We start from the raw sequence: 6,206 nt of genomic DNA on the forward strand, positions 1-6,206 counted from the left end.
GCATCCTTAATCAAAAGAATGAACAGGTTTTCCAGCAGCCTTTATCAGAATGTCCATCCTGCCTTGTCCTTGTCCCAAGAGACACAGGCAGCTGCATGAAGCAATAACTGTGAGAAGGAAATCCTGTCTGGGGGAAGAAGAATTGTGGGGACACTGTGGGGATAAAATCTGCTGTGACAAACCCCTGTGTCATCTCGGGGCAGCACGTGTCACTGGGCTGGCAGTGAGCACTCCTAGTGCAGGAGGGCACCACACAGAGGAGCAGCTGGGCCTGGAGGTGTGGAACAGCAGCAGAAAAAGCCCATGTGATTTGGGAAATGCCACATTCAGGCACGCTGAAAGGGTAGAGCTGAGTCAAGTGGCTATCGATGAATCACCGGGCTGCAGGGAACACGCGGGTGGGTGTTGCAAAGCTCTCTGAAGCTTGGCTCAGCTGCAGCAGACATTTGGGCAGGCAGGAACGTGCTCTCCTGCCTTTCCCCAGGATTTTCCTACCAGGGCTGGGGATACCTTGTGGGATCAAGGGGAACCAAACTCCACAGTGTCCATGGGGATCCCCAAAGCAAGGGAAAGTGTTGCTATAAACAGAGTGCACACACCACTGCTCTTGAGGTGAAGAAAAGGGGAAGTTTATTTTCTGAGTTTAACAATTATAGTTTTCTAAAAGTGACAGTGGATTGGAGGGTGACAGTGCCACCTCTCCAATGACACTGGACAAACCAGCAGTCCATCAAATTTCTCTTCTTCCATAAAAGAATGCAAAACAATGAGTTATTTACAGAAAGTGTGTGAGAAAGTTCATTACAAGAATGTAAACATCAGAAGGCTTAGAAAATCTTAAAAAATCAGGGTAACAGGAAGGAACCTGTAGATGGGTGCCTTGGGATGGAGCATGTGGTCCCAGCATGGCATGTTGGTGTGAACTGAGATTTGCCATGACTGGCCTGCCCAGGGAATGTTTGGTGCCACCTCCAGCTCCTGAGCTCTGCTGAGCTCCCTCAGATGATTTGGTCTCTCCTGAGTGAGCAAAATTAAACTAATTTCACTAGAAATCCTGTTATGTTGAGCAGTGGAGCACCAGGCTGCAGGGGACAGTGAGTCTCCACTCTGCTGGGGACAGGGGGGTCCCCAAATCAAAGGTGCTGATCCTGTGCATCCCCACAGACCCTTCCCTGTAGGAGCCAGAGGGGTGAGACGGTCAGGACAGATGGACATGAGAGATCTCTGCAGCCAGGTCAGGAACTGGGGGTTCATTGCAAAGGGCCTGGGTGCAGGGGCCTTTTGGGATTTGGGGTTCATTGCAAAGGGCCTGGGTGCAGAGCCCTGCTGGGAGCTGCCAGGCACAGCTCAGAGAGAGAAGGCAAGAGCGTGGTAAAGAGAAAATGAGAGAGCAAGGAAGAGTAAGAGAGCAAAGTTCCTGTTACAATACAATAAATCTTCTGTGTTGAATATTCTGATTCTCACTAACCAATCTAGTACAAGATACAATTCCTATAGCATTTACATACAGTCTATAAGAATCACTACATTACCATACTGTGCTACATTTTAAACCCTAAAAACTCCTCTTTGGGTCCCTTCTGCCAAGCTGGCAGGGTCTGCTCTGACCCTTGGAGCTGCCTGCAAGCAGAGGGTGTTGTTCCATCAAAAGGGGATTACCTTCAGCCAGCCACATCATTGTTTTCCCGTTATTCAGTGACTAAGGATCTCAAAGCTTGCTTTCATTTCAATCTCGCTTATAGTTTCCATATTCTCAAAATCTTTTGCCAGGCAATCATATTTCTAAGGCTTTCCTGTTTCATCTTCCCCAACACCTCCCCTCTGTGTTATTCCCACAGGTGGCCCAGCCTGTTGTCCCCACTGAGGCTCCCCTTCCCCAGGGTCATGGTGCAGGGTTTTAGCTCTGTCCCCAGCCCTGGGCACTGTCTGTGAGGGCTGGCTGGAGAGCTGCTCACTGCCAGTGATAAGAATCACTGCAAGTGTACACTTCCCTAAATCCCTTCAACTCCTGAATTCAAATACGGATGTGGGATTTAACTTGGAAGGTTTTTGAAGGAGATATTTTTGTTATACATCATCACGCGTGTCACAAGCCTCAAATATTTGGAAGGGCTGTATAAATAACTGTGTGATCACCTTTTCTCATCTGGCTTCTGCCTCTCCCTGTTCCACATCTGCCACAGAGTGGGGAAATGTGCATGGCACTCAGAATCTGCAAGTTTACTCTCAGCTACCTTCATGAGAGGTTTCTTGAGTTTTCATGAGAGGTGCTGTCACAAGACTTGTTTAATCTGAAAGGGAGGAGAGGAGAGGAGAGGAGAGGAGAGGAGAGGAGAGGAGAGGAGAGGAGAGGAGAGGAGAGGAGAGGAGAGGAGAGGAGAGGAGAGGAGAGGAGCAGGATTCACAAGGATGCTGCTTCCCCAAACATCAGTCAGACACCTGTAGGTGTCAGGGCAAAATTGTTGACACTGAAATACCGTCAGGGACAAAACACATACTGGGAACTACACCATGCACTGGGCAACATTTGTGTCAATCCCAGAAGTCCTGGCATGTGAAATCTCAGAATAATGGATGGGAATTTTATTACATTTTCAGTGGGGAGAGAGGCAAAACAAGCCAGAAGCTGTTTCCCACCTTGACAGCTGAAGCAGCCAGGGAGACCTGGGGATGTGACCTGGCATGTGCCATATCTCCATCCCCATCACCCCAGACCAGCAGCCAGTAGAAATGCCCCAAGGCCTGCACCCCAAAAATGCCCTCCTGGCCCTGGGGCCTGGGGTAGGGGCACCCTGAGTGATTTTTTCCTCCAAAAGATATTGCTATTAAAAGACTTTTTGGGTCTGTGATGTGAATCCTCAGACAGACAGCTTATCTTGGGTTCAGCTTAAACCCCTCCATGCCAGGCTGCTGCTGCTGCAGCCACCAGGAGAAGAGAAACGTTTGCCATATGCTGAGGGATTACTGTATAAAACTGAGATGCTTGGCTGCATGCCAAGGCACAGGGTTTCCAAATAGAGTCTGAATCCTGGACAGAAAAGTTCCAACTAAATATAGACATGACAGCCTCAGAGTTGACTTCTTTTTTTTTTTTTTTCCTTTGGTTTGAGTTCACTTAAAATAGCATGTTGAGGGTTTTTTTTTGTGCCCTGCTGAGGGGGCAGGTAGAGGCATGTTTACAAACACAGTTACAAACCCAAGGCCATGGTGGGATGATGGGAACATCACCCTTCCTCCTGCACATCCTTGAATGGTCCTGAGGGTGGAGCAGATGTGGGTGCAGAGCACTCAGGCTGTCTCCAGCCCTTGAGCAGGAACCAGACGAGGTGTCCTCTTCCTCACACCCTGCCCAGAAAGGTCTGACAGCCTAAAAAACATTGCAGGGAGCCAAAAAATTTGGGACACACCAAGTGGGTGGCACCTGTGGAAACTCAGTCACACACAGCTCAGCAAGGAGAAGCTTTGCTGGGTGGTTTCAGAAGAGCCAGTCCTGCTGCTGGGATGGAAAGCTGAGAAAAACTCAGCAAGGAGATGGTGCTTTCACTTGGGAAAGGCAGTGTGGATCTTCTGAGCTGCCAGCCCTGCTCACACCTCTTGGAGATGTGGGCTGGATTACTCAGCCACAGAACTACTGGCAAGTGAAGCAAAAAAATTGAAGTCCAGCACAAGGATGGAGCAAGGGATCTCAGCTGGGCTTTGGGATGCAGCTGCTCCCAGTGCAGTAAGTGAAATACTTTTGTAAAAGCCAATAGAAAAAGCAACAAAGCCTAAATATCTGGGATGGGAAAGCAGGTGTTGGATGTGCTCCTCACAGCCAGCATGGAGTGCTGGGAAAAAGCATTGGAGAAGGACTGGAGAGAACTCATCCTCATGAGCTGGCCACGTGTGCTTGAGGCAGTGGGATGCTGGAAGCTCTTTAAAGGGTTGGAGGAGAAAACTCCCAGAAAGCTGTAAGTCGTTGGCTGTCTAACATCACATATATATAAAATATAATATGAGGAAATATTGTTAATGGGCTTGATGCCAGAAAGGAGGTGAGACAAGCCCCTACATGCATGCTGGCTTGCACAGTGTCCACCAAAGGCTGCCCAATACATTTGCATTCCAAGCAGGAATTTATTTAAGGGTCCACAGCTCCCAGGACAGCTGATAGGGATAGAAATTAAGCAGATGTTTGAGACAGGCCTTAAATGAGGGTGGCCCTACAAAACATAGAATGTCTTAGTATCAAATAATCAGTTGCCCGAAAGGGAAAAAAAAAAGGTTTAAACTAATATAAAAAGGCAGGAAAGTGGCTGAGGTGGGATCCCACTCCAGCAGAGGAGCTGCCAGGAGGAAGAAGTCTGGCTCTGTAAAATTCCTGTTCCTAAACAATGGTGCTGGGAAGGTCGGTGACACGGGGGAGGTAGGGCTAATAATAACAAATACCATTAGAGTTATACCTTACATAGAGAAAACTGCACTGGAACTGGCTTTCCAAGAGCCCAGCAAAAAGCTTTTGTTTAATTTATGGGGCTCAGGCTATTTTTAGCTGGCAGATCCTTGGGGTTTTATCTGGGATCGCTGCTCTGAGCCAGCAACTGGAACATTTTAATTGTTTGCTCTGGATTTAGGGTGGGTTGTTATTTTTTTCTAAAGGGAGAAAGAGGAAAGCAGGTGCTGGGGCCTGACCTTGCTGGTCTCCAGATTTCCTTGGCAGCACCTTCTGGAGTGGGGAAAGCAAGTGGGTCTTGGAGCAGCTCTGTGCCTCCTGGGAGACTTTTTGGGGTGGTGCTGGGGGGCAATCAGCTGGAACCCCTCTCCTCCAGCCCAGCCAGCACCCCACACTCATCCCCAGCCCCTGCCAAAGGCCAGCAGCCAGCAGGTGAGAGGGTGGCAGGGGGACACCGTGTCTCCCCATCCTCTGGTTGCTATGCAGGTCTAAAAATAGCCTGGGCAGTGCGACAAGGAGGGAGCATCCCCTTCTTCCAGGAAAGCCAGAAGCGCTCCAGGGCTGCAGGCGGCCGTGCTTTGTTTGTCAGGAAAGCCCTTTGGTATCTGCCTGCAGCAGGGATGTGAGAGGAGCCATCTGCTCGGGGACAGGAGGTGTTTACAGCAGCAGCCCGGGCGCAGACGCCCTCTGCAGAGCCTGTCCCTGCTCGGAGCTTGGCCCCGGTGCTGAAGGCAGACGTCTCTGTTTATGAGAACACCGGCTCCTCCACGCTGGGAGCTCCCGGGGCAGCTCAGAAATCCCTGCTGGCTGCTGAGAGCTGGCATGGGGGGTGACAGCCACGTGCTGGGCTGGTGTCCATGCAGGGCACTGGGAATGCTGCTGGCAGCCCCTCCAGAGCTGTGCCCTGGGGCTGGGCACAGCCAGAGCTGGGCAGGGCTGGAGGGGATGCTGGGCTGCAGCCCTTGGCAGAACCAGTGGCCCTTAGGGGACAGCACAGCTCCAGAGAGTGTTTTGGGGTTCCTGTCCCACTGCCTACGCTCAGGGTGCAGGCAGATGGGGGTCCTGGAGTACCTCACCCTCTCCTGGCAGCATATTCAAGGCTGAGGTGTTTTGCTTTGCTTTTAATTGCCTCCCTTCTGTCTCATCAACTCACCAGCACCTTTACAGGAGCACAGGGAGAGGTGTCTGCCTGCACCCTGAGCATAGGCAGTGGGACAGGAACCCCAAAACACTCTCTGGAGCTGTGCTGTCCCCTAAGGGCCACTGGTTCTGCCAAGGGCTGCAGCCCAGCATCCCCTCCAGCTCTGCCCAGCCAGGATGCTCAGCCCCAGGGCACAGCTCTGGAGGGGCTGCCAGCAGCATTGCCAGTGCCCTGCATGGACACCAGCCCAGCTCTGGCTGTGCCCAGCCCCAGGGCACTGCTCTGGAGGGGCTGCCAGCAGCATTGCCAGTGCCCTGCATGGACACCAGCCCAGCTCTGGCTGTGCCCAGCCCCAGGGCACAGCTCTGGAGGGGCTGCCAGCAGCATTCCCAGTGCCCTGCATGGACACCAGCCCAGCACGTGGCTGTCACCCCCCATGCCAGCTCTCAGCAGCCAGCAGGGATTTCTGAGCTGCCCCAGGAGCTCCCAGCGTGGAGGAGACGGTGTTTTCAGTCCCCTCTGACCCAAGAGAATGTGGGATTGGCATTAAAGGGAAAACTTTAAGAAGTTTTTCTGAAGAACAGCAAAAAAAGCACAAGTTTTCAACTTTACTTCCTCCCTGCCTTTTTTTTC

This window comes from Molothrus ater, chromosome 10, assembly GCF_012460135.2.
Source record: "Molothrus ater isolate BHLD 08-10-18 breed brown headed cowbird chromosome 10, BPBGC_Mater_1.1, whole genome shotgun sequence".
Classification (NCBI taxonomy): domain Eukaryota; kingdom Metazoa; phylum Chordata; class Aves; order Passeriformes; family Icteridae; genus Molothrus; species Molothrus ater.